Genomic DNA, 14,821 nt, shown 5'->3' with positions numbered 1-14,821 from the left:
TAGAAAGGAACTGCCCTGAGGGCAGGGGCTTGGAACATAAAAGCCGTCATCCAGCAAGAATTTAAATGAATGACTGAGCTGGGCATGGTAGTACACATCTCTAATCCCAACACTGGAGAGGCAGAAAGAAAGAAGGGATGGAAGATGGCGGGGTGGGTTGTGCCTAGGGCTGGCTCAAGTGGTAGAGCACTTGCCTAGGAAGCTTGAGGGCCTAAGTTAAAAAAAAAAAAAAAAAAGGAAAGAAAGGAAGGAGGGAGGAAGGGAGGACTTCCTTTCATCAGGATGGTAATAATACCCCAGCAGGGGATAGGGGACCTCAAACCAAATGGCTTTATGGAACCCAAATAGAAAATCCTGGGCAGGGTAAGTGTGGTCCTCAGTCAGGAGATGGTTCCCTCTGCACAAGTGGGTGGCATGGCCTCCAGGACGCCAACCCTTGCTGAAGGACCCTGCGTCCACCAAAGCAGCCTCCCTGCCTCCTCTCTAGAGAACCTCAAGCAATAACCTCCGTCCTTTCATTTCTGAGTCCAGCCATATTAGGATTGGAAGAGAACTTTGAAAATGTGAAATGGAAGACTTCAAGGGGGAGCTACAGTTAGCTCAGTGGGACTATTTTTGCACTCTACTGCTATTAGTTGTATTTTTACTGGTCACCCTTCGGAGGGTAGGGAAGGAAATGATGCTTTTCTTCAAAGGGTGGGAGGCTGATTTGTGGAGGCAGCTGGCCGTGACCCTGTGCTCTGGCAGGCACAGCTGCACAGCATCTGCGTGTGCAGGATGTTATTGGTTCCTGGCTCACCTGGGTAGGTCACAGTTTGGAGGTGTTCCGTTTTGCCTTTCCACCATTCTCCCACATCTTACCTGATGAACTAGTGTAACTCATTTCAAAGCTCTCCTGGGGGGACATGAATAGGAAGGAGTCACTCGCTCGAGTGCCTGAGCACCGAAGACCTTCACCTGCAGACCTCTGCCTTCTCAAGTGCTTCCCAGTGACATTCTTAAGCTTCCTAGGCACGCACTTGTCTCAAGCAAGCGTAAGGTGCACTTCCTGGGCTGGAGGTGTAGCTCAAGTGGTAGAGTGCCTTCTTAGCAAAATTAAAGCCCTGAATTCAAATCCCAGTACCATCAGAGAAGAAATAGATTGAGCTCAAGACTTCCTCCTTTGCCTGGGCTGGCTTTCAACTAATGACTCTCCTGTCTCCATTCCCACATTGGCCACCACACCTTGCTAAAAATCATTTTATAGATAAAGAAACTAAGGGCTATGGTAGAGTACTTGCTAGCATGCACAAAGTTCAATCCCCATCACTGCAAAAATAAGAAGAGGAAAAGTAGATAAAGAACCTGAGCCACCCAAGAAGCTGGACAACTTGACCAAGTGCACTGAGCAGGGAGCCAGAGTTCAAGCCAGCAGTGTCTGGATCCAAATCCTGCAAAGGGTAGCCCCTGGCAGAATGGAAATTTGAGAAGTAGAGTTTTGAAACAAATGACTTCTTCCTCAAATATATGCTGTGGCCAACATGACTGGCCACAGATCCCTCAATCACCAACAAACATCCACGTGTGCCTGTCACAGCGCTGTGCTGCACAGAATCCCAGCACTTGGGAGGCAGAGGTAGGAGGATCTCAGTCAGAGGCTGGCCAGGAGAAAGTTAAAGAGAGACCCTATCTGCCAAACAAACTAAAAGTAAGAGGACTGGGGACTTGCTTAAGCACCAGGCCTCAAGTTTAATCCCCAGTGCTGCCAGACAGAGAGAGAAAGTGATGAATGAAGCTAAATGGCTTTTTGGCAGAAGAACTTTGTAGGCAGAGGGAACAGCCAGTATGATGGCCCTGAGACAGCCTAACACTGGGTCTTAGAGGAGGAGGAGGAGGAGGAGCAGAGAAAGTGGGGGGAAATGAGGCATAGTAATTTCTGTTATGTAAGGATATTTTCATAAGCACTGTTTACATTCACCCAATCTAAAATCCAATGTCTGATGGGCCCCAGGATCTGGGTTATACATGACACCTTCTCACTGCGTCTCGCATGGTGGCTCTAGGGCCACTTCTATCAGGCACTGATCCCATTCACAAAGGCTCCCCCTCATGATGTAATTACTTCCCAAAGGCCCCCTGATGCATCACACTGGGGACTAGGTTTCAACATATGTATTGGGGGACACAAGCATTCAGCCCATCACAGTCGTCGTGTGGTGGTGGGAGTTGCTGCTCGTTGTTCATCAGATATCTGCTAGCACAAGCCTTTGTTACTTTCCTTTCTTCCCATGGGTGGTGTCCCCCAGCCTTGGATGGAGCAGCCATCATGGAACCATGAAGTGCGGGATCCTATGCAAAGGATGAGCAATCAGGAAGGGAGGAGTTTGGGTCCCTGACAGCTTCTTTAAAATGTCCCAGCCATCTTCATGGCAGGGAAAAGATAAATATGACTGGCCAGCCCACTGTCTGTAGTTTTTGTTCTTTGTTTTTTCGGTGGAACTGGGATTTGAACTCATGGCTTTGAACTTACAGAGCAGGTGCTCTACTATTTGAGTCACACCCCCAGTCCATTTTGCTCTGGTTGTTTTGGAGATGGGGGTCTCTATAACTATTTGCCCAGGCTGGCCTCAACCACAATCCTCCCATCTCAGCCTCCCAAGTTACTAGGACTACAAGTGTGAGGCACCAGCACACAACTCCATCTGTAGCTCTTACTACATTCAGCCAAGGCAGCTTTTGCCTCACGTGTGGACAGGCAACAAACCATGTATACTGCATAAAAGAGTCTGGATGCTCCACAGAAGGAAAGCTTGGGGTGCCCTTTGCTGATCCCAAGAGTTCAACCCAGCCCGGCCCATGGTGAAAGCTTCTCATGGTAAATAAATGTACACAGTAGAGTTGCGTCATCCTTCACTCAGCGTACCAAAGAAGCGAGAGAGAGTGACAGAGAGAGAGCCTTTTATTGACTTTCATCAGCCTTCCAAGTTCAAACTAGACCTTGGCCTTTGATGCACACAAAGAAAGGAACGTGTGGCCAAAGTGTTCAGAGAAACGAGAAAAGTTCAGCCTTGTGTTTTGAGTTTCCCAGAATTCTAGGCCAAGCAATTTAAGCAATTAAAGATACCTACTGACTTTCTGCCCTGGAGCTTCTTCTTAGCAACAAACACCAATGCACAGGTACAGGTTGGAGCTAAACTTTTCACTCATCTGTATTTGAAGAAAAAGTATTGCTTGCTCACAGAGGGAGGAGAGGGTTGGGGGCATGCCTGGTAGTAAAGACCTTCCTAGCAAGCCCAAGGCCCTGAGTTCAAACCCCAGTCCCACCAAAAGAAAATAATGATATAAATAAATTAACCCGCCCAACTGGCAGTCTCTCTCTCTCTCTCTCTCTCTTTCTCTCTCTCTCCCTCCCTCTCTCTCTCTCTGCTGGACTGGAGTTTGAACTCAGGGCCTCACACTTGCTAGGCAGGTGCCCCCCACATGAGCCACCCCACCAGCCCTCCTCTCTTTTCTTATTAGCACATATAAATTACATGAAGCACTTTCTTTGCGGTTCTTCTATTCATCTATATAATGTGCTTTGATCAAATTCACCCCCTATTACTTTCTTATCCTCCATCCCCCTTTGTTTTAAAAACAATTTTAATGGGTTTTGTTTTGGTTTTGGTTTTTTTGGTGGCACTGGTGTTTGAAATCGTGTTTGCTACGCAGACATTTTGCCACGAGAGCCACTCTGCCAGCCCAACAGGTTTTTACAATATTAATTCTGCTGATCCACGAACATGGAGGTCTTTCCACCTTCTGGTGTCTTCAATTTCTTTCTTTAAGTATTTGTAGTTTTCATTGTAGAGGTCTTTCACCTCTTTAGTTAAGTTTTTTATCAAGGTATTTACTTTTTTCTTTGAGTTTATTTTTGAATAAGATTGCTGTCCTGATTTCTTTTTCAGTATCTCCATTATTGGTATCCAGAAAAGCTACTGATTGCTGTATGTTGTTTCTGTATCCTGCTACTTTGATGAAAGTGTTTATCAGATCTGCTTTTTTTCTTTTCTTTCTTTTTTTTTTTTGGTAGAGTCTTTATGGTCTTTTAAGTATAAAATCATATCATCAGCAAATAGGGAAAAATTGACTTCTTCCTCTCATGTTTGTATCCATTTTATTTCTTTTTCTTGTCTTATTTCTCTGACTAGGAAATTCAAGTACTAAATTGAATAAAAGTGGAGAGAGTGGATACCTTTGGCTCATTCCTGACTTTAGAGGGATGGTCTCACTTTTTTCCCCTTCAACATGATGCTAGCTATAGGTTTATCATATATAGCCTTTATTATGTTGAGGTACATTCTTTCCATTCCTAGTTCCTTCAGAGCTTCTATCATGAAGGGATGTTAATTTTGTCAAAGGTGTTTTCTGTAGCTGTTGATATGATGATGTGATTTTTTTTATTCTTTATTTTGTTTATGTGCTGTATTACTTTTTTTGAACCATCCTTACATGTCCAGAATGAAACCAACTTGATCATGGTCTAGGATCTTTTTAAATGTATTCTTGAATTCAGTTTGCAAGCATTTCATTGAGAACTTTTGCATCTATTTTCATCAAGGAAATCGGTCTGTAATTTTCTCTGTTTTCTTGTTTGTTTGTTTGTTTTTGTTGTGTACTCACCCAGTTTGGGTATCCAGACAATTCTGGCTCCACAGAATGAGTTTGGTAGTATTCATTCCCTTTCTGCTTTATGGAATAGTTTGAGGGTGTTGATGTTAGTTCTCCTTTGAAGGACTGGCAGACCAGTACAATAATAATAGAAAGATCTGATAGAATCCTCACTGCCCGCTTCTGAGCACTTACTGTTTACCTTGGGGGGTGCAACACATTTTGCGTGGCTGCTTCTACTTTAAGGCTCACAGGGCTATGGGTGAGAAGTGTCATCAACGCCATCTTACAGGTGAGGAAACTTGTGCAGAGCATGGCCAAGGAATGTGCCTGAAGTCACTCAGCTGTTAAGTGGCAACTCCAGGAAGCACATGCAGTACGTGTGGTGCGTCACAGTAACACGTTACATATGACACGTCACACACGCTATCCGTGCACCTGCTCCGGCTCACTGGAAGACCTTGTGAAAGCAATGTCTCCATTTGGCGTGTCCACCCGACTTCCTTCCACACAGGGCTGTCACACTGTGGTCTCCACGCGGGCCAGTCAAGCATGCTGGCACACGCCCGGGTTCCCACAGGCTGACGCAGGAAGACCATGAGTTTGAGGCCAATCTGGGCTACACAGCGAGACCCCGTCTCAAAACAAACAAGGTCACAATCCACGGGAGACAGTTTATTGCGAGCACAGCCTCATTATACAAGTAAATCAAGCACCAAAATCGTTCAGTGCTAAGAACAGAGAAAACGTGCCTGCTGCTCATAAAGCCCCAGGGCTTTTCTGTGCTGATTGTCTGTGTTCCCAGATGTGTCTCCAGATGACTGTTCTCTGAGCCTAAGGAGTTTCTGACTCAACAAAAGGAAGGATCTGAAAACTCTGCTCTTCTGTCTCGGGTTGCATCATGCCTCCTAGTGCTTCCGGTGTTCCAAGTCTACACACGCAATTCAAGGTGCAGTCCTCCCTCCAGCCTCGGGGAATGGGGAAACAGACTTGAAGACCTTGAGGATTCTGCCCTAGGTCTCCTAACTGGTGCCCATGCTGCCACACGCTGTGTTGCTCCAGCCCGAAGGACCCAATCCACTGACATTCAGCCCTGCCTCCACTTGCCACAGGGAGGGCCCCTGAAGGCCACCTGACAAGCCATCCACCCCGAGAGAGAGAGGCAGCACCTGCCTTGAGGCACCAGGGAGAGAGTCCCCTTTCCCCTTTTCCTAATTAGCACAGAGTTACCAAGTGGGCTGACATTGGCAGAAGCCAGCTCAGAATGGAGTCAAGGCAAGGTGGGGGCTGAGGTTTTCTTCATTGCCGGCCTTGGACAAGTTCTTTAACCTTACCAGACCTGTTTCCTCAGCCGTAAGATGAGATATAACAGCATCTGCCTCACAGGGTTGAGCATCAGAGCTTACCTGGGACTCAGTCCATAAACCCCCAAACCTCCTGCCTCCGCAGTGCTGAGATTACAGCATGTGCCACCACACCTGGCTCGAAGTTTAAGACACCTTTTCCTAAAACTGAAGCAGGGAAATGAACACATTCTGATCTTCTGTTTCCTGCTGTGTTGTGTCATCATTCTCCATTGTGTGATTCAGGTTTCCTTTCTGTAGATGACCAGGCACACCCCTCGGGAGAATAAAAGGAGCCAAGGATTGTCTGAGACATTTTCAGTGTGTGCACCCACACTACACACACTGCCTCAAAGAGCACCAGCTGCACAACCAGCCCAGGTAATACACAAAGTAAAAGTGGACATTTCTGGTAGGACTCAGAAATGCCAGTGGTGCAGACCTGATGACAAGGGTAAAATTGGTCTCTTCCTTGCGTCTGAAGTAGGAATTTGGGGTGAATTACACCTAGGTTAACCTACTCTCTGGGGTGTATGTGTTCTTGATAACTTTTATCGCCTTTAACCCAAGATGAACTCTGTACATGCCTGACCAAAACATGGTAAAAACTATACTTGGGACTGAGAGTGTAGCTCAGCACTTACCTGGCATGCACGAAGCCCTGGATTCCATCCCAGTACTGAAAAAAAAAATCCTATCCTTGTCTTCACTGAAGAGGTTGAGCAAAAGACTGAACATAGATGGATGCCTTGGCTCACACATGTAATCCTGGTTACTTGAGAGGCTGAGATGAGGAGGATTGCAGTTCAAGGCCAGCCTGGGCAAATAGTTTACAAGACCCCATCCCAAAATAACCAGAACAAAATGGACTGAAAGTGTGGCTCAAGTGGTAGAGCGCTTGCTTTGCAAGTGTGAAGCCAAGTTCAAAACCCAGTTCCACCAAAAAAGAAAAGAAAAGAAACTGGAACATTCTAGCCAAATGTTCCCATGCATGAGTCAACCTTGTATGCTTTCTCCTCGTCTGTAACATCAACATTGCTTGCTCTGACAATCTCCCACATCCCTGCAAGGATCAAATAAGCAATAGCACAATAACAGCACTTTGAAGAGAACAGTAATAATATCTAATGTTTGGATCAGGTTTTCAAAAGACCTTTTCTTTATCTCATTGACTAATGGAAGCCAGTGTCTTTCTGCATGTTTTTTTGTTTTGTTTTGTTTTTTATTTTTTGGGTTTTTTGGGGGTGCTGGAGTCACATCTTGAGCCACTCCACCAGCCCTTTTTTTGTGATGGGTGTTTTTGAGATAGGGTCTTGCAAACTATTCACTCAGGATGGCTTTGAACCATGATCCTCCTGATCTCTGCTTCCTGAGTAGCTAGGATTACAGGCGTGAGCCACAGGCACCCGGCTATGATCCTCCTTTAATACAAACATGTGCTAAAAGGTAAATACAAATAGACTTTTTTCCTAAGCCCCACTCTGTAACCTGAAGTCCTACCATACTGACACACTACAGGAGTCTCCTTTAAAGTTCAAATCCCAGCCTTGAGGTTATGATCTGCCCACTGCACAAATCTTGATCAAGACCCATGCTGGTCACTTCTTCCGGCTGCAACTAAGGCTCCAGTAATTATGTCTACTGCTGTCCTCAGAGCAGCCAGTTTCATATTCATCAATGGAAAGTCTTCCCCTATCCCCTAAATGTGGCCAGCAGTCACCAATTTGTTGAATGGCTAGTGTCCAACAAGTGGAGGCAAGAAGGGAGTCTGTCCCCAGCCTGACCATCACAGCCCCCTCAGGCTCCTCCTCCTTCACTTCATCCTTTTTTACTCAACTCAGTTTATAAGGGATACATAAAACAAGAGTCACAGGCCATCTGGCGTGACCTCAATAAGAAGCTGACCTAAAAGCAGGAAGGCAAACAGTGTCTTACAGTAGGTAGGGATTCCCAGGAACTGCTCCCTCCCTCAAAGGGATGATCCGATGCCCTTTGTAGGATGCACATTTTAAATATCAGATTAGAAAGAGCATCAGTCAGGCTAGTGGAGTGGCTCAAATGGTAAAGCACCTGCCTAGGAAGCATGAAATCCTGAGTTCAAACCCCAGTACTACCCAAAGAATAAAGCAAATTTAAAAAAAAAAAAAAAAAAAAGAAAGAGCATCAGTCAGTTTAGATATTTCCTTTAAAATACAAACACAAGCCAGGCATGGTGCCTGTCTCCAAAGAAAAAAAATCAAAACAAAGAACCACACAAATCCCACAACAGCAAGCATAAACTTTAAGGAGTGAGAAAGAGATTGTTGCTCAACAGAGAAGTTTCCTGACTGCTGTTTGGTGCAGGCAGAACTCAAAATTCCAAACATGACTTAACTAGGACTGCCCTCAAACCAGGAAGCCCTTCTGTATTTTGGGGCCTCTTTATTCTCAGAGGTCAAAGGGCTTTCTGTTGATAATGGTGCTATTTCTTTGGGTATTTGTTTTTCCAGTTAATTTTATTTGTTTTGATTTTAGATGACTCAATATAGAAGTATATATGACCAAAAATAGAAAGTCCCCTTCTTTCCATCCTGTGCTCTTTCTTATGTACTGCCTGTGTTAACGATCAGAGCAGATTTCAGTGTGTTCTGTACATTTTCATGCTGTCATCTGCATGCTTACATTCACATGTGTGTGCAGATGCATCTTTAACACACACACACCCCCTCTGCAGTTATTGTCAACTACAGTGTCAGTCAGCAATCAGTGTTGGCCATGCCTGTAGCTTGGCTCACTTCTCCCAGCCTTTTTTGAAGCCTTGCTCACTTGAAACCACATTGATTTTCTTTTTTTTAACTTCATTTTTGTTAGCACCAATTAATTGTACCAAAAGCTTTCACTTTGTGTGATATTTCCACACATGTGCATAGTGTACTGTGACCAAACTCACCACTTCTGTGTCGACTTTCTCAACCCCATCCCCACTTTGGGCAGTTTTTAGTGGGATTCACATATTGTTCTCTTGAGTCTGTACAATGTACTTCAATTATCTTCACCTCCCACCCTCCTGTCCCTGCCCCCTTCCACTGGGACCATGTGGACTCCTCTGCCTTTGAGCTGTTAAGACAGTGACTTCCCTGTTGCCTGGAGGAAAGGCCGACCTTGCAATCTGGAGCAGCCTGTGTTCCCCAACACAGGCCCAACAGGCCAGCTGCACTTTTCCTGTTAGCTGTGGCTTTGCGTTTTCAGGACCAGAGCAGCTCCTGAAGTCAGGGAGAGGGATCAGTAATAATTCTGTGCAAGGAGCAGGCTGTGATGGAGGCAGAGGCATAACCACAAGGGCACAGCAAGAGCATCTGTTTTCTTTCCTTCTTCACCTGATTCATGCAGATGACACCAGGGGAACAACAGGCAGCCCCAGAGCTCCATCCCAAGAGTGTGTGTGTATGTGTACCCATATCCATGCCCCTCAGCCTGGAAAGATGTTCTGGCGGGAAGACAGCAGTCTCCTCCGGGGCAGGTATACCTGCCCAGGGGTGGGGACACTGCCCTGTCAGTTTTATTGACTCCTGACCTCATCCAGTCAATGCACAGCCTGCCTCTGCTAAAACACAGCCCAGTGGTTGCAGACTCCATCAACTCAGGGAGCACAGTTCTGGATTCAAATCCAGCTCTGCCACACACTAATATTGCTATTTAATGTCTCTGTTCTTCAGTTATTAGACGAAGGAAAAGGTGGATCCAAATCTCTTACCCAAACCCCGTAGCCAAATTTGCTTTGGAATTCCGAACTTTTCAGAGCTGAGCAGGCAGATGGGATGCAGTGCTTGTGGCTTATGTGACACAGCCCCTCCATCCGGGTCTGAGGCCACACCCCATGTGTAATCTGACTCATCAGGTGGCCAAAGAAGCAACAAAGGATCACCTTAAGTGTGAGAAGTGTAAGCTATGCAGAACTCCATTCACACGAGTCACATTTGCAGACAAATGAGTCAGGTCAGAGCAGATGGATATTGTTGCAAAATTCATTTTTAAAAGTGTGGCTGAACGCAATTAAAATAAAACAAAAAAGTTCTAAGAACTGAAGCCAATACAGTAAAATTTTCAGATTTGACAAAATCAATTAGTAAGAACATGGTGATGTCTTGGCTCCTTTTTTGTAGTTCTAACAGAGACTGGGTGATGTTTAGTTTATTTGGCTCCTGGTTCTAGAGGCCAGAAGTCCAGGCGCATAGTGACAGCATTGGCGAGGGCCTTCATGCCAGGCCATCCTATGGCAGAGGCAGAAGCAGAGGACAGCATGCCAGCATGAGCAAGAGGGCGACAGGGGCCAGCTTGCTTTTATAATAAGACCACACTCGCCATAACTAACCCTCGCCTGCAATGACGTTGGTCCACTCAGAGGCAGAGCCCTCGGGGTCTGCTCACCTCTTACTAAACTAGGATCCACCTCCCGACACTGTTGCTTTTTTGTTTAGTTAGAGACGCGCTAGATTGCCCAAATTGGCCTTGAACTGGCAATCCTTCTGCCTCAGCCTCTTAAATTCTGAGATTACGGTGTGTACCACCATGCCTGGCTAAAGGAAACTTTTTAATGAAAATAAGAGTTCGGGAGCTTCAAAACATATTGAAAGCAGGTGTAATTCTAGTTACTTGGGAGGCAGAGGTTGGGAACATAGCAAAAAATTATCAAGATTCCATTTCAACCAATGGCTATTCAAACCCCAGTCCCACACCAAAAAAAAAAACCCTCAACCAATGGCTGGGCACAGTGATGAGTGCCTATCATCCCATCTACACAAGGAAGCACAGGTAGGGAGCTCCTGGTCCAGGCTAGCCTGGGCATAAAGTGAGACCCTATCTCAAAAAGAAGTGATGCAAGCTAGGCACCAGAGACTCATGCCTGTAACCTAGCTCCTCGGGAGGCAGAAATCAGCAGGATCTTGACTCAAAGCCAGCCTGCCCATCACAAAAAAAGGGCTGGTAGAATGGCTCAGGGTGTAGGCCCTGAGTTCAAACCCCAATCAAATTAATTAATTAATAATGATCGATGCAAAAAGGGCTGGGGAGTGCCTAAAGTGGTAGAGCACCTGCCTTCGGGAAAGGGGTAAGACCATCGCTGGGCCCGGAGGAGGCCGGACACTGAGAAGGAGGCCCGCACAGGGTAGATGCTCAGTTCTTCTTTGTTAAATGAAGAGTGACTGTGGGGAACCAATCAGAAGCTGGGCGTGGTGTGCACATCTGTAATCCCAGTCCTCAGGAGGTGGAGGCAGGAGGATGGAGAGTTCCTGGCCAGCCTGGGCTACATAACGAGACCCTGTATCCAAAAAAAGAAAGAAAGAAAAAGAAAGGGAAAACGAATGAAAGAAACGGGATAGCGGAACCTATGTAAGACAAAAATGGTGACTCAACATGCAACAGAGAACAGAAAAGGAAAGAAGCAGCATTTGAATAGCTAGGCGCTGAAACCGGTCTCCCGGGTGTTCTGAGACCACAACTTCCCACACGGGCATCAGGGGGCCTGCAGCCTCACCATCACCTGGGAGCTTGTTATACGTGGGGATTCTCACGCCCCCAGCCTACAGGAGTGGGAATCCAAATTTAACAAGACCCCAGGGAGATAGCCCAAGCTGGGGTGTGGGAGGGGCTGCTCTGGCTATGGGCTGGGGAGGGCTTGCTTCATTTTTACACCTCCCCTAAACGGTGGGTCTTATTGTGGTCATTTCACATATGAGGAAACAGAGACTCAGAGAGTTTAAGCTACAGGTTCCTCATGGCCTTCTTGGAAGGTTCTGGAATTTGAAACTCAAGCCTACAGAATCCCAGGTCATAGCCAGAACCACAATTTTTTCCTGCTTTGCAGGAAACAGTCTCCGGCCTGTCTGGCCTCCAGGAAGGAGGCTGACCTTGCCCTCAGTCAGCCTCTCTCAACTGTTTTGGTCTTGGCACCTGTACATCATGCTTCAGAATGCCAGTAAAAGCTTTTACTCGTGAGAGTATGGCTGTCTTCATTTACCCTGAGCAAAATGAAAACAAATTTTCTAAATGTTTATCCACTCATTAAAATAACAATGGCTGGGGAGAGGATTCAGCAGCAGAGTGGCTGCCTACTGTGCACAAGGACCTGAGTTCGATCCCCAGCACAAAAAATCTTAAGTCTATGACATGTCACCATAAATAACATTTTTATAATAGCATGACTTCATTTTCACATTTTCACTGTGTGTGGGTTTTTTTTTTTCTTTTTTTGAGGGTCTCACTATGCAGCCCAGATGGCCTAGACCACCTCAGCCTCCAGAGTGCTGGGATTATAGGCATGGGGTTGTTTGTTTTGGGTGGGACTGGGGTTTGAACTCAGGGCTTCCCACTTGCAAAGCAGGTGCTCTACTGCTTGAGCCGCACCTCCAGTTCATTTTGCTGTGGTTATTTTGAAGATGGGGGTCTCATGAACTATTTGCCAGGGCTGGCCTCAAACCACCATTCTCCCAATCTCAGCCTCCCAAGTAACTAGGATTACAGGTGTGAGGCACCACCACCCTGCTAGGCCTGTGTTTTTCAAATGTCTTTGGCACTTGGCTTCACTAAAGTTTGGGGGGAAGTTGCCCAATCAATGGCTAGACGCAGTGGTTCGTGCCTGTCATCCCAGATACTCAAAGGAGCACAAATAGAAGGAGCACACATAGTCCAGGCTGGTCTGGCAAAAAGGGAGACACTACCTGAAAAAAATACCTAAAGCAAAAAGGGCTGAAGGTGTGGCTCAAGTGGGAGCTCCTGCCTAGCAAGCACAAGGTTCAAACCTTGTACCACCAAAAAAAGAAAAAGAAAATGCTACTAAAGACCACTGGTAGCTAAGGCCACACACGCACACACACACACACACACACACACACACACACGACCATGTGATAAGAAAGGCTGAGCTAGAGTGAGGTGACTGCAAGCCAAGAAACATTAGAGGTGCCAGCAACCACCCACAGCCAAGAGGGAGGCCTGGGGTGGTCTTTCCCACAGAGCTGATGCCTTGATTTGTGACTTCCAGCCTCCTGAACTCTGAAAGAATAAGTTTCTGTTATTTCAAGCCACCCAGATTGTAGAAATTTGTTATGGCCATCCTAGGAAACAAATAGTAGCAGACAGAATTTGGTGGTGGGAAGCCAGCACAAAAGCCACTGAAGGGCCTACTGAAGACAACCGATGGCACATATAGATGCTAGACCCCAGAAAACTATGGCCCATGACCCAAATTCTGCTGCCATCTGTTAGTGGGTGGCTCCCAAGAGAAGAGTGGCTTAACATTTGACAATGATTTTATGTACATAGTAGCCTAGCCTCTGCCTCTACCTAGCAAAACTGGACCAAGCTACAGGACCCTGGTCTGGACCCTGCAGGGACACCAGCTCACTACCACTGTGCCTGTAGGGGTGTTGATTCTGCAGTCAGAACCAGCCATAAGCCTAAGTCACATAATTTGCTCTCACAAGTCACCAAAATGGACTCCCCCAGTCCTGGGCCACATGGTCACACTCTGGCTGCAAGGGGACTGGCCATCAATTTTCAACATTTTCCATTTCTGTCCGTGGTGAAGGACACAGACATTCTGCTTCCTGACACAAATCATTGGCAAGTGGGTTCAGACTGGTGAGTAAGAGGAAAAGTGTGTTTCCTCACAGTGGAGAGGGCGTCTAATAGCGACACTTCTCTGCTGGACACACAATAGCAACCATTCTAATTACTGGCTGTTAGCTCTAACTCCGTCTATGTGGACCAAAGGCTTTTAAAGATATTTTTCCCACTTTCCCACATTCGTGTAAAGCTTGAAGTGGCAGATACTCTTTCCATTCTGAAGTGCAAGGTCAAAGATTGGCCCAAACCTCAGGACAGACGTTAGTGTGAGCAGCTGTCCTTAGCCTGGGTTCTGCCTCTGTCCTTGGGGAAATGACCCGGGGTCTCCACGTCTGGATCTTGTCTGCAAAATCAGGAAAAAGACCTGGCAAACAAATTCAGCCAGCGCTCGCCTGTGCAGCTGTGAAGCAAAGTGCTTCACCTGCCTGTCTTATCTGACATGACGTCACTAACCCCACTTTACATACGAGGCGCCTTCTTGCCAAGTCCAGAGGGCAAAACCAGTAGTCCCATATTCCACCCAAGGAGTGACGCCAGTTGTGCTATCCAGCAGGCTGTAGAGAGGTTTCATAACTTACTTAGTCACTTCCACAGCTATGGAGCAACAATAAGATAAGGTAAGAGATTCCAACCCTTCTCTTACCCTATCTAGGGCTAATTTTCCTTGTCCATATCTCTACCTCGCAGAGTAAGAAAACTACATAAGGCCTGGGAAGCCACACAGCTAAGAGTTCATAAAACAAAAAATGGCTATTATTTATTATTTATTTCTGACAAGTTCTCTAAATAATAATGGGAGTTTTTTTTTTTTTTTTTTAGTGCTCACTTAAAAAATTTTAGCCATATCATCACTCATCACTCTTCCTTCCGAACCTGGAGCAGATTCGGGCGGTTGGTTATCTTTCTGTTATGGGTCTATTCTTTAAAATACTTCCAGGGGAGCATGGCCCAAACAGCAAGCCTGAGGCCCAGAGCCCAATCCCCAGCATCACCAAAAAAAAAACCCAAAACAATAAAATAAGACATGTCCATATAATCAGCATAATAAGTCATTCATTCAGTGAGTCTAGAACTGGCATACAATCGGTCAGCTGCTAGTCATTCAGGGATGGTCAATAAGCAAGATGGCAGAAAGAGTACCAGATGTGAATGATTCTTACAATTTAGGAATCTCTTTTACTGGGAAGACTAGTGACTACTTAATTAACCTGGCAACATTAGAAATGGATTTCCATTGACTACATAAA

The sequence above is a fragment of the Castor canadensis genome, chromosome 5 (genome assembly GCF_047511655.1).
Source record: "Castor canadensis chromosome 5, mCasCan1.hap1v2, whole genome shotgun sequence".
NCBI classification, from domain to species: domain Eukaryota; kingdom Metazoa; phylum Chordata; class Mammalia; order Rodentia; family Castoridae; genus Castor; species Castor canadensis.
Note: the sequence above shows the minus strand (reverse complement) of the source record.